This window comes from Natator depressus, chromosome 28 (assembly GCF_965152275.1).
Source record: "Natator depressus isolate rNatDep1 chromosome 28, rNatDep2.hap1, whole genome shotgun sequence".
Lineage (NCBI taxonomy): Eukaryota > Metazoa > Chordata > Testudines > Cheloniidae > Natator > Natator depressus.
Window position 1 is genome coordinate 6,129,352 of NC_134261.1, and position 25,453 is coordinate 6,154,804.

At 51.7% G+C, this 25,453-nt stretch overlaps 1 non-coding gene across 1 annotated transcript; it reads right to left on the minus strand.

The window, feature by feature from the left end:
* Positions 1-24,407: 24,407 nt before the first annotated feature.
* LOC141979859 (5S ribosomal RNA) lies at positions 24,408-24,526 on the minus strand. Its single transcript, XR_012637248.1, has one exon. It is a non-coding gene; the product is annotated as a 5S ribosomal RNA (ribosomal RNA).
* Between the last annotated feature and the right edge of the window lie 927 nt (positions 24,527-25,453).

A 25,453-nucleotide genomic window follows, 5' to 3' on the forward strand; every position in this document is an offset into this window, starting at 1 on the left:
TTGGTTAAAGAGTAAGAGACTCATTGTGGGATAACCTGCATTATTTTGGAAAACTGAAAGTTGTCGCCTTTTTTGTTTTGTCAAACAGGAAATGATGGCTGATCTTGAAAAGTTACTTTGATTTAATTTACCTCCTGTAGTGTAAGGAGTTCTGGTAGAAAACCTCACTCCAAAGGTTGGGGTGGGAGAATGTGTGTGAGAAAGAGTGTATAAGAGAATATTGGCCCGATATAGATTTTAATGTTCTGTATTTCAAATGACACTTAATTTTATTAATTTCAAAGTCAATTTCTATTAAAAGGAAACTACTCATGGAGACAAGTTGCATAAATTTTTATCCACTTAGACTGTTAGGGTCACCGACTTCCCCACTTCTCTAATTTGCAAAGGAAAAGCATGACATCTGTCATAGGATGTGTCCAGCTGGTAGGAAAGCTGCAATCGTCAACCGTCCATATCAAGGAAAAGGCTGAAGTCCATTGCCTTTCATATCAAAAAACCATCTAAAGGCAGGTCTACGCTGAAAAGTTATGTTGACATAGCCACATCTCTCAGCGTAGACAGTGTTAGGTTGTCAGAAGAATACTTCCAGTGTTTGAAGTGTAGACAGAGCCTTAGACAGATTGATCCCCTATGGGAAGCAAGTCATGACATCAATTCCGATCTTGACCCCTCTCCCTGTATGTGAGAAAGGTACTAGTATGGAGGGCTGGGCCAGCTGTCCGATCGCCTGGTTCCTCAGCTGTAGCTACAGCTCTTAGTACCCATCCACCCAAAGACTGAGAGAAATGGAGAGTTCCAACCATTGTCATTTTAGGCCTTGGTTACACTTGCAAGTTATACCACAATAAAGCCACCCAGGGCGCTCTACCTGACTCCCCGTCCACACTGGCAAGGCACGTAGAGCGCTCTGACTCCCTGGCTGGAGCGCTGCTGGTACTCCACCTCGATGAGAGGGATAATGTCTGATGCATATTGGGTGAGACGTTCCAGCATCAGGGTGAACGAGGTGTTGCATTACTGTGCTCTGACTGACCTCCGGAAACGTCCCATAATCCCCTTAAGTCAAGTGGCCACTCTTCTTGTTGTTGTGCAATTGGATGCAGGAATGTGGGAATGCCATTGCAAAGCTCCACTTCTGACAGCCAGCCGCTTTGAGTGGGGGGGCGGCGGGTCTGAACTTACAAGACAGCATGCTGACACACTCTCAGCACCCCAAAAACCCATTCTCTCCCCCCCCACATATACACAACACCCTCCCTGTCACACTCCACCCCCCCGCCCACCCACGCATTTGAAAATCACATTGTGGCCACTTGAACACTGGGATAGCTGCCCATAATGCACTACTCCCAATGCCACTGCAAGTGTGGCCAAGCCAGTGTGCTGACAGCTGTCAGGGTGGACAGACTGCACTGCTTTCCCTACTGCGCTCTCCGAAGGCTGGTGGAAGTCAAAGAACTCTACATCTGCAAGTGTAGCCAAGCCCTCAGTACCTTATTGTTCCTTTCTCTGTTTTTTTCTGCTGGCTTTTCTATTATAACAGGGTGTGACTGTATAACTCAGTGCATGTGTGACAAAAGCTTATTCATGCCAATTGGGTCACTATCATTCACAAGCAACTCCTGTCTCAGAACTGACAAACTCACCACACCTAATACACTGATTTTATGATTTATCCAGGAAGCATAGCAGTGAGAACTCTACTGAAAGCTTGTAAATTATTCTTACTTCTAATCGCTGCAAGAGGTGTGTATGAGTCATATTCAAGAAGTAATGTAAGTGCATGGAAAATTATGCCCTTATGGTATTGTCATGAAAAGGAGTCACCCCAATCATAGGTCTTGGTGAGGCCGGCCCTTTCAAGTGGGAGTGAATTGTCACCCTAACCTTGCTAACCAGTTATTGCTCAATTGTCAACCTTTGCAAGAACCCAGAAAAGCCAATCGAAGAGGTGGTTAGGGACTATTTAGAAAAGCTGGACGTGCACAAGTCCATGGGGCCGGACGAGTTGCATCCGAGAGTGCTAAAGGAATTGGCGAATGTGATTGCAGAGCCATTGGCCATTATCTTTGAAAACTCGTGGCGAACGGGGGAAGTCCCAGATGACTGGAAAAAGGCTAATGTAGTGCCAATCTTTAAAAAAGGGAAGAAGGAGGATCCTGGGAACTACAGGCCAGTCAGCCTCACCTCAGTCCCCGGAAAAATCATGGAGCAGGTCCTCAAGGAATCAATCCTGAAGCACTTACACGAGAGGAAAGTGATCAGGAACAGTCAGCATGGATTCACCAAGGGTAGGTCATGCCTGACTAATCTAATCGCCTTCTATGATGAGATTACTGATTCTGTGGATGAAGGGAAAGCAGTGGATGTATTGTTTCTTGACTTTAGCAAAGCTTTTGACACGGTCTCCCACAGTATTCTTGTCAGCAAGTTAAAGAAGTATGGGCTGGATGAATGGACTATAAGGTGGGTAGAAAGTTGGCTAGATTGTCGGGCTCAACGGGTAGTGATCAATGGCTCCATGTCTAGTTGGCAGCCGGTGTCAAGTGGAGTGCCCCAGGGGTCGGTCCTGGGGCCGGTTTTGTTCAATATCTTCATAAATGATCTGGAGGATGGTGTGGATTGCACTCTCAGCAAATTTGCGGATGATACTAAACTGGGAGGAGTGGTAGATACGCTGGAGGGCAGGGATAGGATACAGAGGGACCTAGACAAATTGGAGGATTGGGCCAAAAGAAACCTGATGAGGTTCAATAAGGACCTGCACTTAGGACGGAAGAACCCAATGCACCGCTACAGACTAGGGACCGAATGGCTAGGCAGCAGTTCTGCGGAAAAGGACCTAGGGGTGACAGTGGACGAGAAGCTGGATATGAGTCAGCAGTGTGCCCTTGTTGCCAGGAAGGCCAATGGCATTTTGGGATGTATAAGTAGGGGCATAGCGAGCAGATCGAGGGACGTGATCGTTCCCCTCTATTCGATATTGGTGAGGCCTCATCTGGAGTACTGTGTCCAGTTTTGGGCCCCGCACTACAAGAAGGACGTGGATAAATTGGAGAGAGTCCAGCGAAGGGCAACAAAAATGATTAGGGGTCTGGAACACATGACTTATGAGGAGAGGCTGAGGGAACTGGGATTGTTTAGTCTGCGGAAGAGAAGAATGAGGGGGGATTTGATAGCTGCTTTCAACTACCTGAGAGGTGGTTCCAGAGAGGATGGTTCTAGACTATTCTCAGTGGTAGAAGAGGACAGGACAAGGAGTAATGGTCTCAAGTTGCAATGGGGGAGGTTTAGGTTGGATATTAGGAAAAACTTTTTCACTAGGAGGGTGGTGAAACACTGGAATGCGTTACCTAGGGAGGTGGTAGAATCTCCTTCCTTGGAAGTTTTTAAGGTCAGGCTTGACAGAGCCCTGGCTGGGATGATTTGATTGGGGATTGGTCCTGCTTTGAGCAGGGGGTTGGACTAGATGACCTCCTGAGGTCCCTTCCAACCCTGATATTCTATGAAAACTATCAAAGACAAACTATAGACATCAAAACCCTGTGGAAATAAAAAGGACAATATGACAATGAGGAGATCATTCTTTCTGTGAATAAAGACAAAAGACTTAATCAGTTTATAACAGGGTGGAGAAAAACACTCTGGGTTTATTCACCAAGGAAAGCCCTAGTGACCAGTGGTTCTGCATGAAAGGCAGGGCCATGGCTCCTAGGGACTAGCAATCACTGCAGTAGACTGAAGTGTGAGGTGAGAATCTACTTAGATAGGAAAGGTAACTATTAAAAAGTGTAGGTTGCATTTTGTGATTTTGTTTTGTTGGTAACGAGTGGTTTCCGTCACTCACATTTGTTTCTGTTTAAATCTCTCTCTCTTGTTAAATACACTTCTGTTTGTTCAATAACTGTACTCAAGTGCTGTGTGTGATATGGTAGCAGTGATCTACAGTAAAACTGGTAACCTGGGATGTACCATTGCTTCGGTAAGAGAGGATCTTGGATTTCTCTTAGTAGCTGGTGACTGGGGTTGGACCCCAGAGAGGGAAACACTGAAGGAACTCAGGGGTTCGGGTGCCTTTATTGTCAACTGGCTGGGCTGCTGCAGCTCAGAGGAGGGTCCTTGAGTGGCCAACAGGCTGGATGAGTTGAGTCGCTAACATCTGGTTGCCAAATCCAAAACTCCCTCTTCCTCGTGGCAGGTGGCAACAAGAAGATTCACAGCCCTCAGCACCCTGAGAAGGGTCACAATATGCATCCGATGAAGTGAGCAGTAGCTCACGAAAGCTTATGCTCAAATAAATTGGTTAGTCTCTAAGGTGCCACAAGTACTCCTTTTCTTTTTGCAAATACAGACTAACATGGCTGCTACTCTGAAATGTGCATCTAGGTTGATCCACCTGTCAAATCCACACAGGGAAGACGCTTTATAGCATAGCTCCCTGAATCACAATAGCCCTAAAACTCTGCCCTATGAAGTCATGGAACATGTGCTCTTCGCTCTGTGAAAGCATGGAAAGAATCCAAGCTCTGATGGGTAGAGATTGGGTCCAGAATGATGTAGACAAATTGGAGGATTGGGCCAAAAGAAATCTGAGGAGGCTTAAGAAGGAGAAGTGCAGAGTCCTGCACTTATCACAGAAAAATCCCGTGCACTGGGGTGGGGCTAATTGACAGTTCTGGGGCTGGGGACCTACTGGGGACAGGCTGGGGACCGACTGGCTAATTGACAGTTCTGCAGAAAAGGACCTGGGGATTACTGTGCACAAGAAGCTGGGTACGAGTCAACAGTGTGTCCCTGTGGCTAAGAAGGCCAGTGGCATATTGGGCTACATTAATATGAGTTTTGTCAGCAGCTCGAGGGAAATGATTATTCCAGGGGTGGCCAACATGTGGCTCTTCAGAAGTTAATATGCGGCTCCTTGTGTAGGTGCCGACTCTGGGGCTGGAGCTACAGGTGCCAACTTTCCAATGTGCTGGGGGGTGCTCACTGCTCAACCCCTGGCTCTGCCACAGAGCCTGCCCTGACTCTGCCCCTTCCCATACCCTCCCCTGATTATTCCCCTCTTTGGCACTGGTGAGGTCACATCTGGAGGACTGCATCCAGTTTTGCCCCCCCCCCCCCACTACAGAAAGGATGTGGACAAATTGGGGAGAGTGGAGGGCAATGAAAATGATGAGGGGAGCACATGACTTATGAGGAGAGGCTGAGGGAACTGGGCTTGTTTAGTCTGCAGAAGAAGAGCAAGGGGGGATTTGATAGAAGCCTTCAACTACCTGAAGGGGGGTCCCAAAGAGGATTGAGCTAGGCTGGTCTCAGTGGTGGCAGGTAAGAGAAGAAGAAATAATCTCAAGTTGCAGTGGGGGAGGTCTAGGATGGATATTAGGAAAAACTATTTCACAAGGAGGGTGGTGAAGCGCTGGAATGGGTTACCTAGGGAAGTGGTGAAATCTCCATCCTTAGCGGTTTTTAAGGCCAGGCTTGACAGAGCCCTGGCTGGGATGATTGAGTTGGGGATTGGTCCTGCTTTGAGCAGGGGGTTGGACTAGACACCTCCTGAGGTCCCTTCAACCCTAATCTTCTACGATTTAGGAAACATGGGCTTTTCATTCCATAGTCTCTGGCACCATTGGGTGCCCATTTCATTTTACTCCTTTCAATTAAAAGCTTTATTTTGCAATGAAATATTCTGTCCCTGGGGAAGACCCAGGAGCGGAGGCTGCCGTGATGGGTTGGATCACAGAAACCCCCTTGGGAACTGCCAACTGATGTGCCAAGATTACTTCTGCCGCTGCTTTCCTGCCCTGGCAGCTTGGGACTTCAGTACCCTGCCCCATTTGAGCCAGACCCACTAGCCTGCTGCAAACCCAGACCCAGGTCTGAACCATGTCCCCTAACAGCTGAAGACTCAATTGAAAACAGGTTAAGAAGTGTTCCTGTCTCTGACACTCAGATGCTCAACTCCAAATGGGCTCCAAACCCTAAATAAATCCATTTTACCCTGTATAAATCTTATACAGGGCAAATTTATAGATTGTTTGCCTTTTTTAAAACTGACACAGCTGTTTCCCCCCCCCCCCCAGGATTTAATACATACTCTGGGTTAATTAATAAATGAAGTGACTTTATTAGATACAGAAAGTAGGATTTAAGTGGTTCCAAGTAGTAACAGACAGAACAAAGTGAATTACCAAGTAAAATAATATAAAACATGCAAATCTCTCTCTAATACAGTAATAAAACTGAATACAGGTAATACCCTCACCCTCAAAGATGTTTCAATCATAGGCACCATCTTTCCTCAGTGCAAGTGAGTGCTTATGCCCCCCTGTCCCTGGCCCCTCCCCAACTCCACCCCTTCCCCAAAGTCCCCACCCCAACTCCACCCCCTCCCTGACCCATTGGACCTCTTCCCCAAATCCCCGCCCCAGGGCCCCACCTCCTCCCCTGAGTGCGCTACATTCCCCCTCTGCCCCCTCCCTCCCAGCCTCGCAAAACAGCTGTTTTGCAGCGCAAGTGCTGGGAGCTAGGGAGAAAAAGCAGGCATGTGGCACGCTATGGGGAGGAGGCGGCAGAGGTGAGCTGGGCGAGGGGGCAGGGAGCTGCCAGTGGGTGCAGAACACCCACCAATTTTCCCCCGTGGGTGCTCCAGCCACGGAGTCAGCGCCTATGGTTTTAGTGAACTTCCTTTTACAGATGAGTCTCCTTCTAGTCTGGGTCCAGCAATCACTCACACCCCCTGTAGTCACTGTCCTTTGTTCCAGTTTCTTTTAGGTATCCTTGGGCATGCAGAGGCTCTCTCTTGAGCCAGCTGAAGACAACATGGAGGGGTCTCCCAGGGGTTTAAATAGACTTTTTTTGTGGGTGGAGACCCCTCCCTCCCGCTGTAGAATCCAGCTACAAAATGGAGTTTGAGTCACATGGGCAAGTCACATGTCCATGCACGACTGAGTTTCTTAACAGCCGAGTCACATTCCTGGGAAAGCTCAGATGTGGATTGACGCCTTTCAGTTCATGGTTGGCTTAAATGGTTCTTGATGGGGCACTTAATTTACACATTCCTTTCTCACGAAGCTGACCAAATGCTCTACTAGGCTACTTAAAATCAAGCAAGTACACAGCCAATATTCATAACTTCAACTACGAAAATGACACATGCATACAAATAGGAGGAATAGATTCAATAGATCATAACCTTTACAGAGACATGTTACATGGCATATGTAGCATAAAATATATTCCAGTTATGTCATATGTACATTCATAAGCATATTCCCATAAAGCATTATGGGGTGCACTGGCACAGTTGCATTCATCGTACCTACAAAAAAAGGATTGAAATATTCCTTAGGCCTGTCGATCCCTGGCTGCCTTTTGTGGTGCTGCTGCCCATGGAGCTCAATCCCAGCCCCCAAAATCTGCTCATGCCTGCCCGGCTGAGCTGTGTGGGGTGTGAAGCCCTTTCATTCTGCTTTGCCTAGTTTCCATAACTTGGAGGTACTTCAGGTATCTTTGATCAGGCCAACAGTTTAACCATTCGTCCATGACAGCTAGAGATAAGCAAAGCCTCAGGATAAAAGAAACACCCCAGCCACTGTTCTAAGTGACCACAGCAAGACTGGGGGTTGAACCCCTCAGGAATCCTTGGCCCAGCCTTGTCAGGGTTACAAGGACTCTGCCACACACAAGAGTAGAAAGTGACTCCCCAGGTCAGGCAGGCCTCCAGGTAAGGGAGTGGGAGCGAGGACTCAGATCCTTTCTCTGGCCAATTTAACTGGGGTAGTGCATAAGCCAGGAAAGTTTGTCACAATAACAGGATCATACCCCACTTTACACTTGCACTCTGTACTCATTATTTCACTGCAGCTGCTCCCTCTCTCCCATTGGCTGTCTCAGTACCTGACCCCACAGCGCTGCCTGCCAGTCGGAGACTTCACTTTCTGGGCCTGCTTCTGTGGACGTGAGCCTCTCTCATGATTCCTAAGGACTCAGCAGGAGAAAGGGGCCTTTCCAGGAAACTGTCGCTGCTTCTGGGAATCCGTGTGTGGCTCTGGACACCACCAGCAATCATTTGGCTCCTGGCACACAAGGCAACTTAAAAGCTCACTGCCGGGGCAGGGGCTTGAATTCTTGACCCTCAGAGCTTGATGACTGACTGAGCTAGCCAGGCTTGCTAAAAGTATTTATTCCTGCCATGACAAGAGAAAGCAGGCAGGCAAAAGAGAGGCAAAAAAAGTCCCAGAAACCCCTCCTCTTTTTCTCCACAGCCTCTGCCTACCAGCAGGATTCCTCCACTGCACCTTAATCCCCCATGTTGATGCCTCCCTGCCCAAGTCCTGCACCTGGCTCCATAGAATTAAGTCTCACATCTCGCTGGAAACTCGACTTCTTGTGCCCGGAGACTCTCTGCACCCCCAGTAGATGACCTGAGAAACACAGTGTCCTTCTTTTCTTAGTGCTTGAAAAGGTTTTTCTCCTATGACCACATGGCCTAAAGAATAAGGCTTCTGACTTCAGATCAGAGTCTCTTTGGGGCTGTGCTTGTGCAGTTTTCCCTTTGTGCTGGAAGTCCTGCTTTCTTCAGGGCTGGAGCCTCTTCTTGGCTGCTCAGACCAATGCTCTGAGCTTTAGCTAGAGCCCCGGGAAAGAGCTGGGCCCCAGGAAGGAGTTGGGGGTCAGGCGTCGCAAAGGCTAGGGTGTGAGTCCTATGTGCTTCCAGGCTAGCCTTTGCCATTTCTGATTTGCCAAAGAAATTGGGTGGATGCCTGGGCTAGCTGGCCATGCCTAGGCATGGTCTTCCCCTCCTCTTGCCCTGCCCTCAGTTGCTCTATGGGTTTTAAGCCTTCCCTTGGAGCTGCTGCCTCTGCTCTAAGTGCCCAGAGGAGGAGAGGTGTGCTGGGCTCCAGCCTGGGACACTTCCTCCCTCCTGCCTAGCCCTGACTATGAAGCCTGGCCCTGGCACTCCTTTCCTTAAGTGTCACGTGGGCAAGAGGAAAAGTGTGGCATCAAGTATAAGGGCCAAACTTGTGGGCATCAGGTGAACCAGTGATAATCCCAACCACCAGGTCAAAATGCAGGACTGCAGGCATTGGTAGCCAGAGTGGCAAGTTTTAGAGCCCCAACCCATTGCGGCCATCCAGACCAAAGTCCTGGCTCCATTGGGCATGAATCACCCGGCAGAAGGGAAAGGATTTGCGCTTGCACAACTGAAGATAGGAAAGTTGAGCACTTTGAGCTTTGCCATAAACCAACATGGCGTCCCACTGAGATTTGACCTCAGATTGCAGGATTGAGAGTCCGGAGTGCTGACCGTTACACCATGGGACCAGCTTGTGCTGTCTTCTGTAGACATCTGTGACCCTCACGGGGATGGCTTGTGTCAGGGGACTGTTGGCACCTTACTAAAAATTAGTGGGTTTTTTTGGTTGGCTAGTTCCAAAAGAAAGGGGAAGAGTCAATGGGAAATCAGGACCCTGAGACTGACAGTCCCCAGGGGCAATGGGGAGAGGCCAAAGCTCCAGATCAGCCTGATTGACAGGGTAGGCAGGCAATTGAGAGTCAGCAGACCAGTTAATCTCCCCCTGCATAGAACCCAGAGCAGCTCCTGCCTAGCTGGGTCTCCTGACAGCCACAGCGGTCCAAGGAGCTGCCCAGGATGTTCCCCTACGTCTCCATGCAGTTCTTGCCGCATGAGTAAGAGTGGTGAGTATCGTCACATGGGGAACTAGGGCTTGATTCCCTGGTGAGAAAACTGGGATTTTGACACCAAGGGTATATCTACAGTACAATTAAAAACTCACAGCTGGCTCAGGCCATCTGATTTGGGCTTGTCAGGCTTGGGCTCTGGGGGCTGTTTAATTGCAGTGTAGAAATTCTTACTTGGGCTGGAGCCCAAGTACTGGGACCCTCCCCACTCATTAGGTTCAGTGGCCTATATAATGAAGATGAGTTCATAAACTGGGGAGAATACAGGGGGAGCTGCCACTGGACAGACACTTCTTAGCTATTTATCATCTCTCAGTGACTCCAGATTCAACCTGCTCAGGTTAGAAAGAAATTTTTTTGGTAATTGCCAGCCTGGAACTAACCTAGGATGTGAAAGTCAGAACTGGATTATTTTGAACTCATGCACCCTTATCACTAATGAAGGAGTAAAGGAATGTACAAACCAATGTAGCCTCAACATGTCATTTGCATCCTCAACCCTTGTCCCTGTGACAGGATCTCAAGGACAGACAGAAATGTTACTCAGTGTCAGGAGAGAGAAGCATTTTCCCTTGTGTAGTCCCCCAGGCCGTTGTGAAAAGCAACAAAGGTGCTTTAGGTTATTATCTTTCACTGATTTATTTTTTCATTTTGATTTGGGAGGAAAGACTAATTTGACCTGCCAACTTTTTGAACTGGTTAATGTTAAGTGACTAGGTGGTCAGTTAACCAAAAGCCCTTAAAGTTGAACTCTTAGGTGAATGGAATGATCTGATTTATATTGAACCTTGCAAGGCAACAGATTGTTACATCAGTCCGAACAGCCTGGGTTGGTTGGTTTGTTTGTTTTCCCTGATAAATTGCAGAGGGTTCAGAGAAGAGCCACAGGAATGATTAAAGGCTTGAGCAGGGAGAGACGTTTAAAAACAAACCCAGCCTTTCCTGCTCCTGCCGGCTGTGACTGCTGAGGACATTTTCCTTCTCTACTCCAGGGTCTCTCTTCTGCCAGATTCTCAACCAGTGAGGCCGCCCTGCAGAACATGGCAGAGCAGTTTCGAGAGAGGCTGCAGGACTCACCATGTAAGAGCGCAGGAGCTGTCGCACCTTGACTGACCATGGGCCAAATCCTGCAGCCCTGGATGACCAGGATAACCTGAGGATGCAGAGAATTCTGTTGCAGATCCCAAAGCTTCCTCAGAGCTCATAGGAAGCCAGGCTGTGAATGGACTCTCACATTCCCTTCCCTAGCAGCATAGAAAAAGCTCCTTTCACACATGTCAAGGGTCATCTCCTGAGACAGTCTCATGCACATGAATGCTGCAGTCACAGAGTCCAGGCATGTCATGAATTCACATGGGGCTTGGAAACAAGGAGGACTTAAGTAACGATGTTTCTCCCGTGTACATGAAGAGGCAGTGATTCAACTCCCCTGGCTGGTTTGCAGCATAGAGGGCACAGCAGAAGGGTAAGGGGCAGGGGGGATGCACAAATAAGAGGGCAACAGCCAGCCATCTCCTAGCAGGCCCCCTAGATTCACTCCAACAGTTACCTGCCTTTTCCCATGTAAAACCCACACCTGAGTTCCTTGTGCTTCACCATGTTCCCCTGCTACAAAGCTGAGCCTGACTCTCCTCCAGCTCTCCTCCTGGCCTGGAATGAGGGAGAGAAAGAACAAGGTCATGCATCTCAGCAACAATTTAGGGGTCCTCTCAGCGGAATCCATTTATGGTTCTAAAAATTTGCTACAAAAGAGAGCAGCCTGTTACTGTGTGGCCTAAAAATAAGCTGTCTTATCATTGAGGGTTCAAGTCCCAGTGCAGTTCTGCTTCTTTAGCCTTCACTTCAGCTGAAAGCCCTGCTCTCTTTACGGCCAAATCCTCCCTTTGGCCACTGGGGCAAAGGCTCTGGCTCCAGCAGGGCTGGGGAGAGCAAAGATTCGCATGCGAGCCCTAGATAGTCCCAAGCTAGCCTCTGGCCTTCCCAGCTTGCCAAAGAAAGTGGGCTGACACCCGGGCTAGCATGCAGAGCAGTCCCCCTCTTTCAAATCTGTGCCTGTCCTTATGCTGGAGGGGGCTTGTTGAATAGCGCCTTTGGAGCCTGGGTGTTTCTCTGCCTCTTGCCAGTTGGTGAAAAGCTGCTTAGGGAAAAATTTCCTCCCCCACCGCCAAAAGGAGCACCCTGAGTGGGAACAGTAAGGGGCCTGACCTGGGGGGCTGGCCCTGCTTTCCTACAACATTCTGATGCTGGCCGCTGAATGTCAACAGCCGTCTGGCATGTTGGTCTGCAGGTGGCCTGCAGCGGGTGTTGGGTGAGCCAGGAGGCAGGGAGCAGACTGGCCGTGTGTCTTTGTGGCTTTCCACAGATCATGATTAGTCATGGTTCCCCTCCTCTTGCCCCACCCTCTGGGGCTCTATGACTTTTAAGGCTTCCCTTAGAACCACCCCTGTTCTCGGTGCTCAGAGGTGTGCTGGGCTCCAGCCTGGAACTCCTGCTCCTGCTTCTCTTTCCTTGACTATGAAGCTTGGTCCTGGCACTCCTTTTAAGAATGAGGTGGGCAAGAAAAAAAGCACGAAGACAAGTGCAAGGGCAAAAGCCTCTCGGCATTAGGTGACACAGAGAGAAACACAGACATGAGATCAACCCACAGAACTTCAGACATCTCTAGACAGACTCTCAAGCTGTGGGGCCCCAAGCTATTGCATGGGTTCATCCTGTCAAGCCAGCCAGACCAAAGACCTTCCTCGAGTGGGCATGAGTAACACGGAAGTAGGGAAAAAAAAGATTCTTGTGCAACTGGGGACCCAAGTGGAGGGGCCTCCAGGGCTTTGCAGCAAACCAGTGTGGCCACTGCTGCTGTGAGGGAGGCCACTGCTGTGGCTTAAACCATCCTGCGAACACCTTCCACTTAGCCACACACTGAAAGGCCCATCGGACATAAGGTGGCAGTGGATGGGCACTGGAAAGAGTGGGGGGCCCTCCTAATCTCCTCCCTCTTCTGTCACCATCGGCCACCCCAAACCCAGTGCTGCACCCCGTGGGCTCAAAAAAATACGGCCAGATCCAAAGAGTTGGTTGTTGATTTTGTGGTTGCCCCACCATTCTCCCTTGGCCTGGCCTGCCCTCCAGTTCAGTCACCCACTGAAAACTGAAAAAAAAGAAACTGGAACAATAAAAGGCTTCAAAGCCCACCATGTCATAGAATCATAGAATATCAGGATTGGAAGGGACCTCAGGAGGTCATCTAGTCCAACCCCTGCTCAAAGCAGGACCAATCCCCAATTAAATCATCCCAGCCAGGGCTTTGTCAAGCCTGACCTTAGAAACTTCTAAGGAAGGAAATTCTACCACCTCCCTAGGTAATGCATTCCAGTGTTTCACCACCCTCCTAGTGAAAAAGTTTTTCCTAATATCCAACCTAAACCTCCCCCACTGCAACTTGAGACCATTACTCCTTGTCCTGTCCTCCTCTACCACTGAGAATAGTCTAGAACCATCCTCTCTGGAACCACCTCTCAGGTAGTTGAAAGCAGCTATCAAATCCCCCCTCATTCTTCTCTTCTGCAGACTAAACAATCCCAGTTCCCTCAGCCTCTCCTCTTAAGTCATGTGTTCCAGACCCCTAATCATTTTTGTTGCCCTTCGCTGGACTCTCTCCAATTTATCCACATCCTTCTTGTAGTGTGGGGCCCAAAACTGGACACAGTACTCCAGATGAGGCCTCACCAATGTCGAATAGAGGGGAACGATCATGTCCCTCGATCTGCTCGCTATGCCCCTACTTATACATCCCAAAACGCCATTGGCCTTCTTGGCAACAAGGGCACACTGCTGACTCATATCCAGCTTCTCGTCCACTGTCACCCCAGGTCCTTTTCCCGCAGAACTGCTGCCGAGCCATTCGGTCCCTAGTCTGTAGCGGTGCATTGGGTTCTTCCATCCTAAGTGCAGGACCCTGCACTTATCCTTATTGAACCTCATCAGATTTCTTTTGGCCCAATCCTCCAATTTGTCTAGGGCCCTCTGTATCCTATCCCTGCCCTCCAGCGTATCTACCACTCCTCCTAATTTAGTATCATCCGCAAATTTGCTGAGAGTGCAATCCACACCATCCTCCAGATCATTTATGAAGATATTGAACAAAACCGGCCCCAGGACCGACCCCTGGGGCACTCCACTTGACACCGGCTGCCAACTAGACATGGAGCCATTGATCACTACCTGTTGAGCCCGACAATCTAGCCAACTTTCTACTCACATTATAGTGCATTCATCCAGCCCATACTTCTTTAACTTGCTGACAAGAATACTGTGGGAGACCATGGCTAAAGCTTTGCTAAAGTCAAGAAACAATACATCCACTGCTTTCCCTTCATCCACAGAACCAGTAATCTCATCATAGAAGGCGATTAGATTAGTCAGGCATGACCTTCCCTTGGTGAATCCATGTCCAACCTCCCCTGTGTCACTGGCAGAAAAGCCACACTTCTCCTGACTAAGGATCTCCTATTACCCCACAAGAAGTGGAAGGCCATCATGTTCAGTGACTGCAGCACTCGTGGAGTTGGGGGAAATACATGGCTGAGGCAATTTCCCGCAGCCAAAAGATAAGTCTTGAGCATCACAACCTTCTGGGCTAATGACAAGGTCCACTTATGCCATCAGCTGAGACGTTCCTCAGAGGCCAGCAGCTGCCTCTCCCAGTTCGCTTTCCCCACCTTGTCCCCGACCCCAAACAATATCCCCTAGATGTTCACCACCCTTGGGGTGCTCCTGTCTTAGCTGCTTACTAATCTCAAATCCCTGATAAGTAAGGGAAAACCCCCACCGGGGTCCGATCCCACCCACAGGGCACTGCTCTCTTCTAGGTTCATCATGGCTCCGGCTGCAGCCAAGTACCCCTCCTTTAGTGTCACCAAAGTGCGGCAGTTGCCCAGGGAGCTCACTATGATGCTCATATCATATGCATGGGCAACCGCCTTCAATGCGACAACTCCCCTGATCAGTCCTCCCAGGCTCTGGTCAGGGAAAACCATGCCCCGCATTGCTCTGCTTCTGTGGAGTGCTCTCAGAAAAGTGTCCAAAGATAGCACATACAGAAGGGGCTCAAGGGACAGCTCTGTTTTACGTCCATGTGCACGGGGACTTTATTCCCTAGCCAGCCATTCACCTATGGGCAGACCGAGGCCTGTTTGTACAGCACCTGCAGCCATCTGATAAAGTCCCACGGAAGTCAGTACTGTTTACGCACTTTCCACAGATAGTTCAGGTTGATGTGGTCAAAGGCCTTGGATTGATCCAGAGCCAACAAGTGACCTTCCCACTGCTTCCAGCATGCACATTCACAGACCTCCCGCACGCTGCATGAGGAGTCTGCAACTGTCCGACCTCGCACTGCATTGGATTGATTACAATGCACCAGTCGGTCTGCTACCTCTCCCAGCCTCCTCTTGAGTACTCGGGCCAAGATCTTGTAGTCGGTATTTAATAGAGCAATGGGCCTCCAATTTCGGATATCAGTGAGGACTCCCAGCTTGGCCAGCAATACCAGGATAGTGTCGTATTGTGATGGACTCAGTGCCCCGTGGTGCAGGGAGCTGCTGAAGACATTAGTCAACACTGGCGTCAGAAGCTCCAGCAGTTCCCAGTAGAGTTCTGGAGGCAGGCCATCTGAGCCAGGAGATGTGCCAGTCTTCAAGGACAAAGTCGTTTCCCTCATCTCATGTTCCTGCATGGGCTCCAGCAAACTCCTCTGCTCGTCTCCTGAGACCAGCTGTGAGCAGTCCCCAGCTAAGTAGAGAAACTGCTCCTTCCCTGGCTGAGCAATATCCCGGGCCAGGAACAGCTCCCCATAATTGGCCTCCATGATGGCCAGCATTCGCCTGTGGTCCTGCACTACCAGATCCGTGGGTCCCACCCTGAGTCCCCGCATCCTCCTGCTTTGTCTCTGGTCTCTGCAGGCCACAAAAATGTCTGGGAAGACAGCCTTTCCCTTTACTCGGTGGTCCCACTGAAATCAGGCCAGCTGCAGCCTCATCTCCCAGAACTCAGCCAGCTGTCACTTGATATGTTCATACAGTCACACAGGCTCCCCTGTCTGGACGGTCTTGTAGAAATCCCACAGACAACGCTGCAGGACTTGGCGCAGTTGCTATTCTTTAATGTTGTGGTGTTTCCCTGGCTGCCGGAACAAAGCAGCCAACTCGTCCTTCACCAACTCCCACCAATCTGCCTGGTTGGCATAGAACCCTCTTATGCTTTCCCGTTCTGCCAACACCACCCCACCCCTTTATCTTGCAAGCTCTGGATGTTCAGCTTCCAATATCTTCTGCCAACGACCAGGGAATAGCCCACATTGAGGCACACGGTGAGAGTTGCATGATCCGAACAGTCCATTGGCACTACCCTGCACTGGGCTGTCAACCTGCTCTCTTTCACGTAAATCCAGTCAATGCGACTCCTGGCCTGTCCCCGGAGAAAGGTGTATCCCATCTGTGGCTGGTGTGAGCTCGGATCAGAGGAATAGGAGGCTACCGCCTGCCTGCTGCTGGTTTCACGACGGAGAAACACGTCCTCTAAACCGACCACGCTACAGACCTGTGCCAGGTAGCGCTCATTGTAAAAGAGTTTCCTCTGATGGTCAGGAAAACAGGACCAGTGGTCTTCAGGCCAACTGACAGAATTAAAATCCCCCCTCCCTCCCCCCCCCCACCAAACACCATGAGGTCCAGAGGAAGGGAGTCAGTTCTTTCCATAGATCTTTCCTTTCATGCCTTATCTGGGGACCATACAAAATAATATAGCAATAACCAGTGCTACGGAGCACAAAGTCCACAAATAATGCCCTCCCTGGTCAGAGCTCCACCACCTTCTGTACTTGCACCGTGGATGTAAAGAACAAGAACTCCAAACCAATCATTCTTCCTTGGCCCAGAGAACCAGAAAGATGGGCCCTTCCTCCAATTGCCCTCTGCCCATTGAGCTAACCTGAAGCCATTAATGTGCATTTCCTGAATGCCCACCATGTCCAAGTCCAGCTTCTCCAAGGTACTGAATATCAAACGCCTCCTCCTGGGCTCCCAAATCCCTCCCACATTCCATGTGGCCACTTTCACATATGCCCCTTCCCCGGTACTGCCCTCTCCCACCTGTGCAGAGGAGATTTCATCCCCAATCCCTGCCCTGCCCAGCAACCCCTCTGGCACCATCCCCAAGGGCTGCCCTGCCTCATTCCCTTCCCACCCTATTGGGTCAACCAATAAGTCACGTGGGAAAGATGGCTCCCATCCCACATTGCCCTCCAAAAGCATGGAAGAGAAACTCAGATGGGAGGAGCCCTCCCTGCTACCTTGATCCGCCCAAGTGCCTTTCTCCATAGGCCAACGTTCTCCCCACTCTTAGCATGCCCCACTTCTGCTGCAGATTCCCCTTTCTTCCCCTCCTCGGCTGTCTCTGCTTGATCCAACACTGGAAAATGGTTGCTCTGGGGAAGTACCTTGCTGCTTACTGCAGCCGCAGCTGGCAATGTGCAGTCACATGACCCCCGCATAGCCAGTGAGAGACATTAACAACTCCAGAACACTTTCTTGCCTGCCTTTCCCTTTGGGAAACCTTCACACAAGTCTCCCCAGTAATTCTGCTATGCTCCAGCCTATTCATGGTAGGTTCAGGCATCTCACAATCCAGCTGGTCCCCGTCAACCTGTTCCTGGTCACATGGGGATCGTGCGGGCCCTGTTACCCCAGCCAGCACTTCACCAATGGCCTCACCTGACTGTACAAAGAAAGCCTTTGACAAGGTCCCTCACCAAAGGCTCTTATGCAAAGTAATCTGTCACAGGATGAGAGGGAAGGTGCTCTCATGGATTGGTAACTGGTTAAAAGATAGGGGGAAAAGGGTAGGAATAAATGGTCAGTTTTCAGAACAGAGAGAGAGAGGTAAATAGTGGTGTCCCCCAGGGGTCTGTTCTGGGACCAGTCCTATTCAACATATTCATAAATCATCTGGAAAAAGGAGTAAACCTGAGGTGGCAAATTTTGCAGATGATTCAAAATTACTAAAGATAGTTAAGACCCAGGCAGACTGCAAAAAGCTACAAAAAGATCTCTCAAAACTGGGTGACTGGGCAACAAAATGGCAAATGAAATTGAATGTTGATAAATGCAAAGTAATGCACATTGAAAAGCTTAATCCCAATGATACACATAAAATGATGGGGTCTAAATGAGCTGTTACCACTCAAGAAAGATCTTGGAGTCATTGTGGATGGTTCTCTGAAAACATCCACGCAATGTGCAGCGGCAGTCAAAAAAGCAAACTGAATGCTGGGAATAATTAAGAAAGGGATAGATAAGACAGAAAATATGTTGTTTCTATATAAATCCGTGGTACCCCCACATCTTGAATACTGCGTGCAGATGTGGTCGCCCCATCTCAAAAAAGATCTATTGGAATTGGAAAAGCTTCAGAAAAGGGCAACAAAAATCATTAGGGGAATGGAACGGCTTCCATATCCCGAGAGGTTAATAAGGCTGGGACTTTTCAGCTTGGAAATGAGACAGCTAAGGGGAGGTATGATTGAGGTCATGACTGGTGTAGAGAACGTAAATAAGGAAGTGTTACTACTTCTCATAACACAAAAACTAGGGGGCACCAAATGAAATTAATGGGCAGCAGGTTTAAAATAAACCAAAGGAAGTATTTCTTCACACAATGCAAGTCAACCTGTGGAACTCCTTGCCAGTGGATGTTGTGATGTCTAAGACCATAACAGGGTTAAAAAAAGAACTAGATACATTCATGGAGGATAGGTCCATCAATGGCTATTAGCCAGGATGGGCAGGGATGGTGTCCCTAGCCTCTGTTTGCCAGAAGCTGGGAATGGGCGACAGGGGATGGATCATTTGACAATGACCTGTTCTGTTCATTTCCTCTGGGGCACCTGGCACTGGCCTCTGTCAGAAGACAGGACACTGGGCTAGATGGACCTTTGGTCTGACCCAGTACGGCCATTCTTATATTCCTATGTACTCCTGTGCCTACCCCACTGCTTTCCTCACTGGTCTGCACTAACTCCTCCAAGCTAGCTATGCAATCCCCGGTTCCACTGCTTTCCCCATCCATGGGGCATGAACCCTCCATTCCTTTGACATCCGAGGCAGGTGTCCGCTTGCCACTCCCATTCCCTGTTCCCTTGCTTCCTGAGCACTCTCCGTCTGCATGCATGCTCTGTGCTGACACCAGAGTCCCTCCTCTCGGATATGCCATGCCTCTGGACAATTGCAGTATGTGTCCCTGCCTCCCACACAAATTGCAACAGATCCCCTGCCAGCAGTCCTCTGTGCTGTACTCCGAGGACTCACTGTGCAGACCGTGCCGGCTCCCGCCCCCGTAACTGAAGTGCTCATATGAGCTGCAGCTGAAGCAGGCTTTAGACTGTCCCGCATACCGGCAATGACCCGCTCCGACCCAACGTAAAACATATTTGGAACATGTCTTAACTGGTTACCCTCATCCCTTAAAAGCTCAACTGTCCCCCGAAATTCACCCGTCCACACTCCATCACTGACCGCAGCTGCTGAGGGAGAAAGCTCAAAGAGCGGAGCAGCGAAGTGCCCAATACAAAGTCCCACGTGGGGCACCTGTTCGAACCCCCCATGTACCGTAGTCAAGCCATGCGACGCTGCTGTTGCTGCAAGGAGACGGACGGCTGCAGTCCCTCAATTGCCACCAAACATGCTGTGGTTGCTGAAAGACAGGCTGCAGCTGCTGTGTAGGATTTCCTCTTGGATGGCAGGGGACCCTCTGGTCCAAACCCCACTGCTGGCACCAATGTGGAAGGCCGCTCTGTTCTCCTGCCTTCCAGCTCTGCCATCTCACAGCCCTGACCTCTGCCATCTGCAGCTCGAGTGGCTCCCCTTGCTTGGACACCGGCAAGTGGCCTCGGGCTCATGTCAGACCCAAGGACACTGCAGGACTCACCAACAGGTCCAATGCTCACCGCTGGGTCAGTGATCCCCCCATAGGGACGTTTCCTTTCCTGGGTGAATGAGCCCCCAGCACAGATGCCAACTTTTCCCGAGGTAGGTGGGTGCTCGCGCCCCCTGCCCCTGGCTTGGCCCCACCCCTGACCCTGCCCCGGGCTTAATTATCTAGAGCGAAGGCTTGAGAGGGGCCCTGTTGATCCTCTCCAGCCAGGTGTCAAGTTTGTCGGATAATGCCGGTTTGGTGAATCCGATCCATGGATCGACTTTGAGTCCCAAATATTTCTCAGACTCGCCTGGAGCAATCATATTCAGGCTGTCGCAACCAATTTTCCAGGCCTCACAGTTGTTGACAGTGAAGGAGTCATGGGTTGGCTCAGGAGAAATCCGTGGCATTTCCTGGCTTACACCTTGAGTCCCGAGAGTTTGCAGAAGGACTTGAGAATCTGGATGTTTGCATTCATACCTTCCCATGAGTCGCTGAGCATGACCAAATCATCAGCAAAGGCGAGTGCAGTTACTCTTTGCGCACCAACTGGGAATCCCTTGCCAGTCTTTTCTAGCGTTGAAATCAGAGGATCAAGCGCTAGGTTAATGAGCAGAGGTGACATTGGGTCTCCTTGTTTAACCCCAACTTCAATGGCAATTGGCGGGGTGAGCTCCTTCCCTACTTCCATACGGGTATGGACGTTCCTATAGGAGTCACTGATGATGTTGATTATGTGCTGGTCCAGGCCCCTTTCCTGCAGCACCCACATGATGTGATCGTGGGATACTGAGTCAAAAGCTTTGGCTATATCTATAAACACGACGCCCAGGGGCTTTTTTTCTTTTTTGGTTTGCTTGGTGATAAGGCGGAGAACCTTTAAGTTCTTGGAGCAGCCAGGTGCCGCAATGAACCCCCTTTGCCTTGCATTCAATGGGCACGCTTTAGCCAGCCTGTTTGTCAGTATTCTCGAAAATAGCCGCAGCACGATGGACCCGATGGTAAGAGGTCTCCAGTTCCCTAGTTCTTTCAGTGCCTCTGGGTCCATCGTTTTTGGGATCAGTAAGGATCTGCATTCCTTAATATCGTCAGGTATGACACCTGTAACCAGCCATGCACTGAATAACCCCACCAGTGTATCGCCCTCAGGATCCACACGGATCAGATCTCTCAAGCTGACTTGATCAGGACCCGGAGCCGTTTTCATATTCATCTCCTTGATGTTTTTCAAGACTTCCTTAGCACTTATGAAAAGATCGAAAGCTGAGTTATCATCTGTACCATGAGATTTGAATTGGCCGAGCCCTTCGAAGGGGGTTCGAGTCTCCCATTTGTCTTTGTATGCGAGGAAGACCTCTTCGGGTGGAATTTGACACTGGAGGCGTTCAGTGCCATCAAGGATGATGGAGGCGAGTTTGCACCTGTCGTTCTCAAAGAGGTGCTGGTACCTCCGGTAGGTACTTTTCTTAGCCGCTCTTTTTTTCATCCAAGATTTGTTCTTTCCACTTTTAGGGTTTTGGGCCGTTTTCTTCCCTTTTTCTTTAGTCTCATGCTCAGGTGCTAGGAAGGAGGAGAGAACATCGATGGAAGTTGTTTCAACACGCGATCTGATATTGGGGTCCCCCCTGACCCATGCGCTAAGGATCTCAGACTCAAACGGAGCAAGGCCCAGATGTTGTGGTCCTTTGCTTTGGTCACTTAGGCGTTGCTTAACCTCGCGCATATACATACTCTCGAGCCCTGTGATGGTAGGCGGCTCATCAGATCGGACTTCCAGGTGGCAAGCGTTTGCTCCAGGTCCTGGGTCAGCACACTCAGATTTGTTTTTACTGCTTAGGTTCAGCAGTCGACGTTTGTCACTAATTTGCTTAGTCGTTTTGGTCTTTATGGCTTCAGCAATGAGTTTGTTAATGTACTTTTCGCCCGAGTACATTTTGTCAAAATCGATAAGGAGCAGCTCTTCCTCGGCCGACCAACAACTTTTGTGTTTCCCACGCTGCGAGTTTTGTTTAGGTTGACTGGCTTGGATTCTCTCTGCATTACGTACCACGGGGTGGGCCCGTCTCTTATGTTGGGAGAGACCTGATTTGGTGCCAAATCGTTTGGCACAAACTTCACACTCCCAGTCACGGGCCGGTTCCTGGGATGTCAGCCCCTTGCACTTGGGGATGTGACATAGGATGCTGTATGCTTTAGGATCGATTTTATCACACAAGGAACATTGAAATTCCACATCCTTCCCTCCGTGGTGACATTTCAGATGTACTTGCAGAGCGGTTGGTTTCCCCACGTGATCCCCACAAAAGGGACATGTTGGGTTATCGTTTGGTAACCTCACCAGAACCTTTCCCTGCACCCTGGTCTCGCCTTTTCCATCTGTCACCGCGACAGTGGATGTCGTGGGAGAAACGCTGATGGTATCGTTTCTGTCATCTACCAGTGATTCAGAGCCTTCCGCATCTCTTTCCTTCTCACTGGCAGGAGTTGTTGGGATGCAAGGTCCGGGACATGTGTCAGGCCTCACAGTCTCACCGAACACCGAGTTGAGGATCTCCAGAGGTAAGGCCGGGAGCATGTCCTCAGCCTCAGTCTGTGCGACAGTAACGCTACTGATCGCACCAGCGTTGGTGATTCTCTGTGAGGGACCCGAGATGGGATACACCTCACCTGCAGTAGTGAGAGTCTGCGAGGACCCCAGACTTGGGAGTCTCTCGCCGTCGGTAGTTATTGGGCTCTCAGTCTGAGTAGCCACTGATGAGACTTGGACTCGGTAACGAGCCAGGGGTTCGAAGGGTCTGAAGATGCACCTACCCCAGGGTACGATCTCCATATTCAGCCCTGTCGAATTTGCACTCCGACTTGGGCGTATCTGGGCACTGGCCAGTGCCGCCATCATTAGTGTTTTTCACCGTAGTGTTCTACTGCCTAGCCGGTGTACCAGGACAGTAGGGCAGGAAAGAAAGCAGCTGAGCCTCAGTCAGTCAACTCCCAATATTGAGGTTCCCATGAGAGTTGTCCAGCGGGACCACGGGGAGGTTGAGGTCTCAATACTGCGGCCCAGCAACCACGCTCTTGACACAGCTTAAGAGAGTCATAGTTACTCCCGCCGTTTACTTCGCGATGCTTTGTTTTAATTAAACAGTCGGATTCCCCTGGTCCGCACCAGTTCTAAGTCAGGGCGACCCTCGCCAGAGGAGGGTCCGGCCACCTCCTTTCCTCTCCCCTCTGCGGGACCAGGGGTTGACCAGGTGGCCGCACGGGAATTAAGCCTGGGCCCGGGGCAGGGCGACCCTCGCCGGAGGAGGGTCTGCCCGGCCCCTTCCCCCCCGGGACGGCTCCGGGTTGACCAGGTGGCCGCACGGGAATTAAGCCCGGAGCAGGGGGCAGGGCGACCCCGGGCAGAGGGGGGTCCGCCTGGCCCCTGCCCGCGGGGGCAGGCTCCGGGTTGACCTGGTGGCCGGATGGGAATTAAGCCCCGGCTCGGACCAGGGCGACCCCGGGCGGAGGAGGGTCCGCCCGGCCCCTGCACGCGGAGGCAGGCGTCAGGTTGACCTGGTGGCCGGACGGGAATTAAGCCCGGAGCCTGGGGCAGGGCGACACCAGGCAGAGGGGGGTCCGCCTGGCCCCTGCCCGTGGGGGCAGGCTCCGGGTTGACCTGGCGGCCGGACAGGAATTAAGCCCGGAGCCTGGGTGCAGGGTGACCCTCAGCTGAGGGGGGTCCGCCCGGTCCCTGCCTGCAGGAGCAGGCTCCGGGTTGACCTGGTGGCCGGACGGGAATTAAGCCCGGAGCTCGCGGCAGGGCGACCCCGGGCGGAGAAGGGTCCGCCTGGCCCCTGCCCGCGGGGGCAGGCTCCGGGTTGACCTGGTGGCTGGACGGGAATTAAGCCCGGAGCTCGCGGCAGGGCGACCCCGGGCGGAGAAGGGTCCGCCTGGCCCCTGCCCGCGGGGGCAGGCTCCGGGTTGACCTGGTGGCCGGACGGGAATTAAGCCCCGGCTCGGAGCAGGGCGACCCCGGGCGGAGGAGGATTCGCCCAGCCCCTGCCCGCGGGGGCAGGCTCCGGGTTGACCTGGTGGCTGGACGGGAATTAAGCCCGGAGCCTGGGGCAGGGCGACCCCGGGCAGAGGGGGGTCTGCCTGGCCCCTGCCCGCGGGGGCAGGCTCCGGGTTGACCTGGCGGCCGGACAGGAATTAAGCCCGGAGCCCGGGTGCAGGGTGACCCTCAGCTGAGGGGGGTCTGCCCGGTCCCTGCCCGCAGGGGCAGGCTCCGGGTTGACCTCGTGGCCGGACGGGAATTAAGCCCCGGCTCGGAGCAGGGCGACCCCGGGCGGAGGAGGATCCGCCCGGCCCCTGCCCGCGGGGGCAGGCTCCGGGTTGACCTGGTGGCCGGACGGGAATTAAGCCCCGGCTCGGAGCAGGGCGACCCCGGGCGGAGGAGGATCCGCCCGGCCCCTGCCCGCGGGGACAGGCTCCGGGTTGACCTGGCGGCCGGCCGGATATTAAGCCCCGGCTCGGAGAAGAGCGGCCCTGGGCAGAGGAGGGTGCGCCCGGCTTCTTCTCCCCCATGCGAGCTCCGGGTTTACCTGGTGGCCGGTTTGCTTTCGGGCCACCAGGTCAACCTGTTGCCTGTATGGGGTTGACCTTGTGGCCGGAAGGGACTTAAGGCCCAGGGCCCCTGGCAGGGCGACCCCGCCCTTGTTCCCCAGAAAACGAGAGAGCTGGCTCGGAGCGGGAAAAGCTGCCTACGGCACCTGGGATTCCCAGGCGGTCACCCATCCAAGTACTAGCCAGGCCCGGGACGGTTTACCTTCCGAGATCGGACGGGATCGGGGGCGTTCAGTCTGGTATGGCCGTAGGCACTCTGCTCCGGGCCGCCTCGTCCCCCTTCCCTTACTGGCTCCCCTGCCTCGGGCGGGCCCGATCCTTTCCCCCCCCCTTTTTTTTTCCCGCTCCGGAGACTGGATGAGCCCCCCCACCACTTTTGGACTCGGTGAAAATTTTTTTTTCAGACTTCCAGGGGCCCGATCCTGGCCGTAGGCACCCGGCTCCGGGCCGCCTCGTCCCCTTTCCCTTACTGACTCCCCTGCCTCGGGTGGGCCCGATCCTTCCCCCCCCCCCCTTTTTTTTTCCCGCTCCGGAGACTGGATGAGCCCCCCTAAAACTACTTTTGGAGTCGGTGAAAATTTTTTTTCAGACTTCCATGGGCCCGATCCTGGCCGCGGCGTCGCAGGCTGGCCTGGGGGCCTTCTCTCTCTCCAGCCGCGGACGGAGAGACGCTCGGCCACCAGGTCAACCCGGAGGAAAAACGGCTGAAAAAAAGTGGCAAAGTCCCCCCGGGCCACCAGGTCAACCCGGAGAAAAAACGGCTGAAAAAAGTGGCAAAGTCCCCCCCGGGCCACCAGGTCAACCCGGAGGAAAAACGGCTGAAAAAATTTCTAAGTCCCCCCCGGGCCACCAGGTCAACCCTGAGGAAAAGGCTGAAAAAATTTCTAAGTCCCCCCGGGCCACCAGGTCAACCCCGAGGAAAAGGCTGAAAAAATGTCTAAGTCCCTGCTCGGCCATCAGGTCAACCCCATTCAAAGTAATGGGTTGACCTGATGGCCGGCAGTCTCACGGAAGTCCGGATGGGGTCGCCAAAAGTCCCCTCGGCCGACCGAGGGAACCACGAGGTCGGATAGGATTTCAGATTGGTCCCCCTAAATTGGCGGTTGGATTTTTCGACTAGTTCATTTTGACGGGTGCGAGGAGATTTATGAGGACAGGTTTTTCAGGACCTGTGAGAACC